Source organism: Triticum dicoccoides, chromosome 4B, assembly GCF_002162155.2.
Source record: "Triticum dicoccoides isolate Atlit2015 ecotype Zavitan chromosome 4B, WEW_v2.0, whole genome shotgun sequence".
Lineage (NCBI taxonomy): Eukaryota > Viridiplantae > Streptophyta > Magnoliopsida > Poales > Poaceae > Triticum > Triticum dicoccoides.
In genome coordinates, this window is record NC_041387.1 from 96,665,264 (window position 1) to 96,676,772 (window position 11,509).

At 46.7% G+C, this 11,509-nt stretch overlaps 1 long non-coding RNA gene across 9 annotated transcripts; it reads right to left on the reverse strand.

The window, feature by feature from the left end:
* Nucleotides 1-3,775: 3,775 nt before the first annotated feature.
* On the reverse strand, nucleotides 3,776-8,603 carry LOC119295249. 9 transcript variants are annotated; one of them, XR_005143831.1, is made up of 6 exons: nucleotides 7,938-8,601; nucleotides 7,738-7,869; nucleotides 5,494-6,861; nucleotides 5,308-5,394; nucleotides 4,128-4,833; nucleotides 3,776-3,965 (listed from the first exon to the last, which is right to left on the reverse strand). It is a non-coding gene; the product is annotated as an uncharacterized LOC119295249 (long non-coding RNA). The 9 variants fall into 9 exon arrangements; XR_005143830.1 differs by having other exon boundaries at nucleotides 4,128-4,652; nucleotides 4,790-4,833; nucleotides 5,308-6,861; XR_005143834.1 differs by having other exon boundaries at nucleotides 4,128-4,213; nucleotides 4,790-4,833; nucleotides 5,308-6,861; nucleotides 7,938-8,600.
* Between the last annotated feature and the right edge of the window lie 2,906 nt (nucleotides 8,604-11,509).

An 11,509-nucleotide genomic window follows, 5' to 3' on the forward strand; every position in this document is an offset into this window, starting at 1 on the left:
TTGAGCAGGCTCTTTGACACTACGTACGAAGATGCCTGGAAGGTGCTTTTCAAGGGCGCCGAGGCTCCCGCATCCATTACCGAAAATCGCGGATTTAGCTTGCGGCGTCAAGCCAGCGAGGTAAGCTACTTTACCCTTTACGAGACTCTTGTTTTCCATAGTTTGACTCTACGCGGGATCTAAACTCCCTTGCCTTTGACAGGACTGGCAGAAGACGTCCGGGCAGATTGAATGTCCGGCTCCCTTGCCAGAAGACCCAGCGGACGCCCGATTGACGGGGCTACTGGTTCCGGCACCTCACGTGGTGCCGGAGAAGAAGGCCAAGAAGAAGGCCACGGGAACTCAAAGGAGTTCCTGGCGCCAGGTGTTGTCGGACTCATCGTCCGATGACTCCGAGGCGGACTCCTCCCGTGAAGACGAGGAGGAGGAAAAAGAGGCCTCTCCCCCAACGGGGGGAGAGAAGAAAAGGAAGGCCGCCCCAACTTGGGAGGCCGAAGGGTCCAAGAAGGGAAGGACCCCCCCTCCAGGCTACTCCACCAACACCGACGACGGCGAGGAGGAGTGGCCGCCGAGGGCTAAGCCCCTGGCGAAATCGTAAGTGTCCGGATACCAGAATAACTCATGGCGTTTCATTTGTCGCACAGAATCTCCTAACGCCGAATATAACCCTGCAGCCCGCCCAAGGACGGGTTCAACGCTTCAACGAGCGGCTCCCTGGATTCGTCGGACGTGAATAACACCTCACTTCCGGCTGCCTCCTCTCCTCGCGTTGTGGATGACGCCGAGGTGGGGTCCCAAAAGGGCCGAGGTGGGGTCCCAAAAGGGGCCCAGCCAGGAGGAGGTGGTCCAGGAGGCACCGCAAGGCAACCTCTCGGATTCCAGGCGCAAGGGGGATAAAACCCCAAAGGGCTCTAAGTCCGGCCCTGGGCCGGACTCCGCACCGGAACCTTCAGTGGTTCCGAGCAGGCGGCCCCTTCGTAAGAAGGGCAAGACTGCGACACCGATAACCTCCGTCCAACCGGAGGCACCGGATAATTTGCTGGAGGCGCTTAACGGCGCCTCCATCGACGAGGAGCACCACACTGTTATGAGTGTGGTGATCCAGAAAGTTCAGTCCGTCAAAAGCGGGCTGACTGAAGCCTGTGCCAGCCATCTAACAGGCTTTGAGGTAAGTATTTAAGATATGTAAAAAAGTTACCACATAGACAGTAGCCCCTGATGCTTAGTTTGGTGTTCGGAAAGAAATGCCGGACTAAGGATCTAAAAACATATACGTGGGAGTCTAATATAAAAATGTCAATATGGAAATGCAGGCCGCGCTGCTGACCTCTGCCGCACTGACTGCGGAGGTCGATGCATTGAAGCAGAGCCTTGAGCGGTCCGAGAACGAGCTCGGCCTTGCCAAGAAGCAGCTTGAGGACAAGGAAGGTAGGTAGTACCTTATGTAAGTGTATATAAAAATACCTGGTTGCAAATAGTGACAGGACCAACATGAATGTGACAGGGGCCACAACCGAGGTGGCGACCCTGAAGGAAGCGCTGTCCAGGGCCGAAGATAATGCGGCCATGGAGCGCACCGAGCGAGAGAAACAAGAGGCGCGGGTGGCGGAGGTGCGGCAAGAGCTCAATGCTCTCGTGAAAAAACATGAGAGTTTAGAGCTTGACTCAAAGACGCGAGAGTCCGAGCTTGCCTCGGCACTTGAAAGTGCCAAATCTGCCAAGGCCAAAGCCCAAAAAGCCCTCCAGGAGATTGAGGCGATGAAAAAGATAGCGACGGGTAAGGCATTATTTATGCAAAGCAAGCATGTGAAAGTGAATTACGTGTTACTTACCCAAATCCGAAGCTCTCCAGGAGCATTCGCAGATCTGCCCCACAGTGTGTCCGACGCCGCCGCATTCTACCAAGCCGAAGAAGGGAGCTCGATGGAGAAGGTGTTCTGGTCCCAGTATGCTGAGGCCGGACACCCGGTGCCCTTGAGCGACCAGCTGAAGCAGTTGGTCGAGCTCCATAAGGTAGCCGACCAGGCCATGAAGGGCCTTATAGGCCGGCTGTGGCCTAGGGAGGTCCTGCCTGAGAGCTACTTCGGGCTGGTGAGGCGGCTGGTGGATGCCTATCCCTGGCTTGAAGTCATCAAGCGCTCCGTCTGCATCGAAGGTGCCCGTAGGGCCCTTGCCCGTGCTAAAGTGCACTGGGGCAAGATGGACGCCGCTTGTGACGGACAGACCACCGCCGAGCAAGGAGTATCGCAAGCCCGAGATCTATTATGAGGGTGTCCTGAAGGGTGCCCGCCTTATAGCGGGTGAATGCTCCAAAGATGTAATTTTTAAATAAACTCGCATTTGTTATCCTGTATGCTGAAAACTTGTTCATATGCCCTAAGCAACGCTTATGAATTTAAAATATTACCTTCTGTGCGGCCGTTTATTAAATTTGAGAGATGGCGAGTCGTCGGCTTCTACCCCCATGCCACGAGTGCTGGGGTGTTTGGGATAAACCTGAGCGCTCTTGTTCCCATTCTTGGGTCCTTCGAGGGAGGCGCTCAACGCAACGAACGAGGCAACCGGACTATTATGCTTGAACACTCTCACTTAGCCGTAGAATTCTATAATTTTAAATTTCGGCGAAGCCCCTGGTATTCGGAAGACCGAGTTCGGGGCGCTATCCACGCCTGGGCCGAACAAAGCCAACTCCTCGTTCTAATCGGCATAAGTCTTTAAGGACTCGAAAACCTCTCGAACAGCGACCGGCTCTCGCCCTATCATGATGGTCAGTTTTAGCTTTCTCCACTGAGGTGCTTAACCCAGCTCAACCGGGGCACAATCGCAATGGTTCTCCCAGCGCTACCTTAGCCAATATAACGGAACGTAAGGTACCAAAACATGGGAGCCGGCAAACCCAACTATTAACCCAAGACATGATTCGGAGCCGATGCATATAATGCTATAAGTTCGGGGTGCCAAACTTGTGAAAGTGTTCGGACTTATCACACCATTTTTTGGGGTACTTAAGCCCCTGGTGTATTTGGCCGTACCAAAGTGTACGGGTGCAACATGTCATAAATGAACATATATAGATAAAAAAAAGAAATGCAATAATAAGCAGAAGCTATGTATTGTTTATTTAAAAAGGCTACGGTAAAAGCAGAACGATACAAATAGTGCGATAAGCAATGGACGGGACTATTTGACATGTCCCCCTCCAGGGGAGAGCTGCGGGGTGATATGTGAAACAAGTATACTGCTCGTTATAGAGACCACCTGAACACTCGACGTAGCTTTCTGCTTCCCTGGCTGTTGCATCGTGTGTTCGGCGATTCTACTGCCAGACAGGGCTTCTTGAGAAAGGAGTCCTGAAAGTAAGAGAAAAAAGAATGACACAATCGGTAGCCCCTTGTGCGGTTGAGCCGCCTTCTGGGCCTGCCGTGGTCGTGCCCCTCCCCCTATGCCCATGGTATTTCCAAAGCGTAATTATGTACGCGTAGTACTGGTTTCGTAATTTCGCGAGGGCTGGGGTTGGGTCCACATTGCTATGCGTGCTCAGAACGTGACAGACGGTCTTGTTGTAGGTTACTCCGGACGCGCTTCACGGTGTCCGGACGTTTAATAGCCGGACTTGAGGATTGCCTTGAGAGGCTGCTTTGTACTTCCGCCGCGAGGGCCGCCGTATGCTCCTCCGTTCAGAGAGAGCGTTCGATGTTTCCTATGACCGTAATGACTCCTCGAGGGCCTAGCATCTTGAGCTTGAGGTATGCATAGTGCGGCACCGCATTGAACTTTGCAAATGCAGTTCGTCCAAGCAGTGCGTGATAGCCATTGTGAAACGGGACTATGTCGAAAATTAACTCCTCGCTTCGGAAGTTATCTGGGGATCCCCAATTGTTCCTGGTCACTCGAGCATGGACATCCTTATCATCCTTTTCTTCAACATGAGGCAAAGAAGCATCAGCTTGACCACCAGAGCTCGCCTGGTGCATGAAAGAAAACCAGTGAAGAGGGAGACATGTGTAAATATGTGGGCATATAGCATAGCCGGTAGGGCACGGCGATTTGGTACAAAAGGAAACACAAACATGAGTGCAATTAAGTAGTTATAAGCATATTATAGTTGATTGTTTCGGAAGACATACCTTGGGGTTGTAGCTTGAAGGAGACCAGTACCGAGCTTCGAAGTAAGGTAGTTAGAAAGAATCTAAATAATATGCTGGCCTGCAGACTGAGTAAATAGCATAGTAGGAATCAAAGAAACCACAATGTTCTTGAACAGAAAGATCTCCTATAGGCCATCATACATTCATAGTTATTGTCATGAACGAAAAGTCCATATAAACCTTGCAAAATACACAAGACCTGTAGAGCAGCCTACTCATAGCCATTCATAAAACCACACCCAGCCGAGCTCGGAAAAAATCTCTTTGTGGCACTGGAGCAGAACCGTCCCCTGGGAGCTCGAGTTCTACACCAGCAAGAACAGAACCGTCGTCTACAACCTCACACAGACGTCTACAACCTCACACAGACACGAAAGCGATGGCAAAGCACACCGAGCTACCTCAGTCTCCAAAACAAGTATAACAACGGAAACAAGTGCATAGATCCTGCTCACACGCATACACGAACTGTAAGTAGCAAGAGAACGAACAACACACAATGCCCTGCCGTATCCGAAATATTTAAACGATCAGCATGGCAGACACCATAATAATATTTAAACGATCATGAAGGCATATAGCATGATATAGCAGATAGTGAAAGTAAAGCACACACACATGTAAAAAGGAGAACAACAAACCTTGGCGAGTCGAACGGAGACGTAGCGGCAGAAGAGATCGCATCCTACGAAACGCACAGAAAACAACCGATAAGAACACAACGATACACAGGCAAGCAATAAACATGCATGAGGCCATATATGCATTTTGTTATGGAATGGTCCGAATCATAAATACCCTACCAGGAAAGGAACTCACACAATCAGGATTATACACCAAGAGGAAGGACTAAAGGAAAAAATGAAGTCAATAAAATATTAACACATAAAGGTCAATCAGTACTAAGAAAAGGGGTCGGCAATAGATGTACAGCCAAACTGAACTGAATTTTGGGGCTAAATGGCACGAACACATCTATTTAACTGTTGCAACACTTTGAGTTGAAAACGAAAGGGTGGCTCATTAACTAATTAATGCAGGAAACTACTATCACTATATATCAATAACCATCACCAGGCTCCATATGTATTATTGGTTGGACTATACAAAATGTGAAATATGGTATTGTCTATTGTGATTCAACAACTGGGATTCTAACCATTATGTGGGAAGAATGATACATGGAGCATACAGGGCGTCAACATCTCATTCATGCGATCTCATAAGTATTCTCATTCAGGCTCATCTAACAAGAAAATAGATGTAAACTTCTTTCAGGCACAAATATACCTAAACAAAGAAATCTCATACATATATCCATGTAAGGAAAAAAAAGTAGCAGCACCATATATAGAAGGGTACATGAAGACAGGTTGATATGTAAGGTCAGAATTGGAGAGATGGATGAATCATAAAATATGTATCTTGCCAGCTAAATATTCTGGGACTAATGAGTCCTTGAAAAGAATATTGTCCTCCCTGATAATGAATAACAATCTGCACACTTCAGAAGAAATTTAGATGAGGGAACCCAAAAAAATGCTTTAGATGTGTGCATTCATGGAAAAGGAAGAAATTACATACGCGGGTTGAAGGAGGAGCTCACGTGGACCTGGTGCTTTACCGTAGTAGAGGGCACGACACACTCAAGAGAGGGCTGGGTTCGAAGAGAAGAGGAGGGAACAACTGATTCAACTTCTATAATTAGACCCTGCTAACAACTGATTTATTGGATAATTTGGACCGTTGTACAAAATTTAAGAGTGGAACTAATTGTTCAGTTTCTAATTTTTTTACTTGGCACATCCACTGAATAAGGTGAGTTCATTCTCTGAAGCAAATAAAAAATGCTTGGGAAAATGCTAGCAAGTTAAAGATCAAGTTGGAAGAGTAAGGTCTAAATGGCATCTCCCTTTTTCTAAAAGGCAAAAGATCTTAGAGGCCTCGTGACTGAATAAGATGTGTAGATGAAGAAACCATGCACATGAAGCTGCTCAATACAACTTAAATGAATTCACTAACTTGAAGTAACAATGAAGAAAGAAGAAAGGATTCATAAAATGCAGATTCTCTCTTCTTTGAACATATTACATGACTCGACATCTTCTTGCAGGAAAGGAAAAAAGCAAAGAAGGATAAAATAAGAAAAAAGCCATGAACAGAGCATCAATTACTACACGATATCAGTATACCACCGCCATAGTACTACACCGTCTAATTACTACACGATTAACCGACTGAAGAAAAGCATTGCAGCATGAATCACACGGACCATACGAAACTAATTAATGAAATGATTTCTACATTAACAAATCATGAATAAACAATTTCATATAAAGGAACCAGCTTGTTTCAAACCTGCAAAATGAAATATATATCTATATTCCCAACGAGCAGCTACTATGGTGTGGTAATAACCTGATGTTAGGCATACATCTATATCCCCAGCGAGCAATCGTGGTGCAGATACGTAGTTAGCTTGAGCCTAGACAAAATCTATAGAGTGAGCTAGTTGGTGTCAGTTTTTTCATTACCATCTGGGACAGTGGGTTTGTCCATTTTCACATAGTTCACACCTTTCTTCTTCCTCGACAGCAAGCAAACCCAAAGGAAGCCGAGTACCGCGACCAACGCAACGACCTTGGTGGACATGAACCAATCACAGCGCAATTGAGAAAGTGTGGAGTTTTGTTGTTGCTGGTCGGAGAAACACCTACTTGGTGACCAAAAGAAATGACGCACATCAGTTAATCACACATTCTACCAATTTTCAGAAAGTAGTCCCCAGATTATACTCAAAAGCATGGTTAACTGAAATTTGGTAGCTAACCATACACAGAAGCACATAATGGCACCATGTGGTTATAGCAGGCAAAAGGAAGGCCTGCCAGTACTAATTGCTCAGATACTAATTTTTTACTTGGCACATCCACTGAATAAGGTGAGCTCATTCTCTGAAGCACATAAATCAGTGCTAAGGAAAAGGCTTAGAAACAGTAGCAGCAAGTCGAAGATCAAGTTGGACAGAGTATTGTCGCTTCTTAACTTAAACCAAGGAAACTAACATGGCCCACAAATAAGAGTTTAGCACATTATTTTGCAGACCTTTAACTTGCAAACCATCCATATAAAGTGTAAGATTACTACAGCCTCTACAGTACTCAGTGATGGCATACATGACAAACAAAAGATCGTGTAGGAAACACTACCATTCTGCATAGCAGAACTACTATCCATCCCATTCATCTGGATGTAGAAGAATTACTTTTCTATCTTGCCAGTTCACTAATCAGTACAAAAATGTGACGTTGCTGAAGCCAGCAGCTTGCTTATCTTCATGATAGCTCCAATGATCCACACTTTAAAAACAAAATGCAAGCATTATTAACTCTGTATCATTGCTAATACACCCATCTTAGTGCTTATACACCCAGCCTAAAATATGAGAAGGGCAAAAACAAGAATCTGCATATGGAATGACAATTAGATTGGTCTGGAAGCTCCCTTCCCCAATTCGAATTTTGTTCTCTTGCACACACATCAGACCAACACATATGATCTGAAACAAGAGGAACATCAGGCTAGATACCTTGGAGACAATCCATTGCGTCTGGACCTCGAGGTCAGCAAGAGAGCACGTTTTGTGTGGTAGCCACAAGCATCTGGTTGTCGATATCTGACTCAGGCCACCACAATCGGTGGAGAAAACCCTCATCTCAGCCTGGGAGCAAGGTGAAACATCAACTACTGTAACTACCTCTCATTGATGATAAGGGAGAAGAAACTCACCCAGTAGCAGAAAGGAATGTGATAACCAGAGGGATGACATGCTCCACCCCACGTCGTCATCCTCGTCCTTGGCCAGGCGATGAATGCATGAACACCCTCTTCAATCCCCGCGTCCTCGCCCTCTTCCTCGGCCAGCCCTCTTCCTTGGTGTTAGGCAGTGGGGAAGTGGAAGAAGAAGGATCCAGGAGTGGATCGAGCCGCCACCAACCACCAGGTCGAACCTGACCTCGCCGGCGCCGGTCGGTGACCCTCTCCCGTCCGCCATCGGGCCTCCCTCCTCTCCTTCCTTCTCTCCCTCTCTCCCATCTTCTCTATCCTGCAGGGACCGATCCATGTGGTCACCCTTTGCCGCCGCCACCGGAGAGGCTCGCCTCCACGGCCGCATGCCTTAGATCCGGTGGGAGGAAAAGGAGGAAGCGACCCGCACTGTCCTGTTCTTCGACAGCGGCGACATGCGCGCGAGCGATGGGAAGGCAAGGAGGAGAAAAAGGCGAGGTGGGGGAGGAGGAGCCGAGGGCGACGGCGGCGTCCTTGGCCGAGCGCACGCACGGAAGGGAGAGGGAGGGGTGCAGCGGCTCGTGGGGGGCGAGGGGAAGGAGAAAGGAGGCTAGGGTTCCTCGTTTGGTGGCTGGGGTGGGGCGAGAGCCGCGAGACACTAGTGATTGGGTGCGGAGCGCCCGAGCTGATTGGGAAAATCCTCCTGCACGCTGAAACAGCCAACCCAGCCAACGAGCGTCCGATGTGAGTCCACTTGTCATTGGACTACGAAAACAACCGTGAGATAAAATTAGGTTTGACTGCAGGTGAAGATCCGACGGTTCAGACACTTTAGATGGCCAGATCGGACGGCCGACGAAGACCGAATCAGGGGAGCCTCCTGGAGGTGAGTTGGCTAGCCTCTTTTTGTTTTAAATACCCTAAAAACTCCGAGGAGAGCCACAAAACCACTTTTCCACCACCGCAACCTTCTCTACCTGTGAGATCCCATCTAGGGGCTTTTTTCGGCGTCCTGCCGGAGGGGGACTCAATCACAGAGGGCTTCTTCATCAAAACCATTGCCTCTTTGATGATGCGTTAGTAGTTTACCATAGACCGATCGATCCATAGCTAGTAGCTAGATGGCTTCTTCTCTCTCTTTGATTCTCAATACCATGTTCTCATCGATGTTTTTGGAGATCTATTCGATGTAATATTCTTTTGCGGTGTGTTTGCCAAGATCCGATGAATTGTGGATTTATGATCAGATTATCTATGAATATTAGTTGGTTCATCTCTGAATTCTTATATGCATGATTTGATATTTTTGCAAGTCTCTTCGAATTATCGGTTTAGTTTGGCCTACTAGATTTATCTTTCTTGCAATGGGAGAAGTGCTTAGCTTTTGGTTCAATCTTGCGGTGTCCTTTCCCAGTGATAATAGGGGCAGCAAGGCACATATTGTATTGTTGCCATCGAGGATAAAAAGATGGGGTTTTCATCATATTGCTTGAGTTAATTCCTCTACATCATGTCATCTTACTTATTGCATTACTCCGTTCTTTATTAATACTCTAGATGCATGTTGGATAGCGGTTGATGTGTGGAGTAATAGTAGTGGATGCAGAATCGTTTCGGTCTACTTGACACAGACGTGATGCCTATGTTCATGATCATTGCCTTAGATATCGTCATAACTTTGCACTTTTCTATCAATTGCTCGGCAGTAATTTGTTCACCCACCGTAATATTTGCTATCTTGAGAGAAGCCACTGGTGAAACCTATGGCCCCCGGGTCTCTTTTCCATTATATAAGTTCTCTTTTACATCTTACTTGTTTCCGATCTACTATTTTGCAATCTTTTACTTTCCGATCTATAAACCAAAAATACCAAAAATATTTACTTTGCCGTCTATCTATCTCTATCAGATCTCACTTTTGCAAGTGACCGTGAAGGGGTTGACAACCCCTTTATCGTGTTGGGTGCAAGTTGTTGATTATTTCTGCAGGTATTTGGTGACTTGTGTCTTGTCTCCTACTGGATTGATACCTTGGTTCTCAAACTGAGGGAAATACTTACGCTACTTTGCTACATCACCCTTTCCTCTTCAAGGGAAAACCCAACGCAAGCTCAAGAGGTAGCAACCGGTTTTAAACCTATATGGGCCTCTATTGGGCCATCCCACGTGTCAATGTTTCATTGGCGACTCGTGTCCAATGGACGGTTGGCATCTGTCCTAACATTGAGCTGACACGTGGATCATCGGCGAATGAGGATTTTACACATGAAAAATCGCCATTGGTCCGGGATGTTAACAAGTTATCAGATCCAAAACCGGACCCGATAGCTTAACGACGACCCATGGTGGATGCCACGTGTCGGTTACCCTTGACTAAAGCACTTCCATGACGCATCATTTATCATCACGGAAGTGGACACTTCCGTGATGATAATTTCGGTATTGTCATGGAACACTTCTACGACAGCACAAGTATGACTGTCATAAAATCATCATGGATGTACATGCATGACAGAAAACATGACCTACTGTGACAAAGATGTATCATCACGAAAGTGTATTTTTTTGTAGTGGGATGCTGATACGTCTCCAACATATCTATAATTTATGAAGTATTCATTCCATGTATACAACAATTTTATATGGTTTTGGTATGATTTCGATGGAACTAACCCGGACTAACGCTGTTTACAGCAGAACTACCATGACGTTGTTTTTTGTGTGCAGAAATAAGAGTTCTCCAAATGCAAAAAAACTTTTTGACAATTGTTTTGGAACAAAAGAGGCACTAGAAGCATCGTGGGAGGACAAGAAGGTGAAGGAGGAGGGCACAAGACACCTGGGCACGCCAGGAGGCCCAGGCGCGCCCAGGTGGGTTGTTCTCACCTCAAGGCCCATCTTCGTGTGAAACCGATGCCAAAAAATCCTATAAATCGAGAAACCATCAGAAATAACCTTAGATCAGAAGTTCCGCCGCCACAAGCCTCTGTAGCCTTAAAAACCCAATCGGGGGCCCGTCCTGGCACCCTGCCAAAGGGGGAGATCATTTCCGGAGGCCATCTTCATCATCCCTATGGTCTCCATGATGATGAGGGAGTAGCCCACCCTCGGGGGGTTTGTACCGGTAGCTATGTGTTTAATCTCTCTCTCTCTCTCTCTCTCTCTCTCGTGTTCTTGATAGCACGATCTTGATATATCGGGGGCTTTGTTAATATAGTTGGATCATAAGATGTTTTCCCCTCTCTATCTTGTTGTGATGAATTGAGTTTTCCCTTTGAGATTTCGTTGTTATTGGATTGAATACTTTTGTGGATTTGATAGCACTTGATATATGTCTTGCATATGGATACGCGTGGTGACAATGGGGTATTATATTGATTCACTTGAGGTATGTTTTGGCACTCAACTTGCGGATTCCCGAGGTGACATTGGGGTGACCTATGCATAGGGGTTGATGCATGTTCTCATATTTTGTTTCTCCGGTAGAAATATTGGGGCAATCTTTGAGGTTCTTTGTGTTGGATTGAGTATTATGAATCTGAACTTGCTTTGGTGTTATTTTAGTACGAACTCTT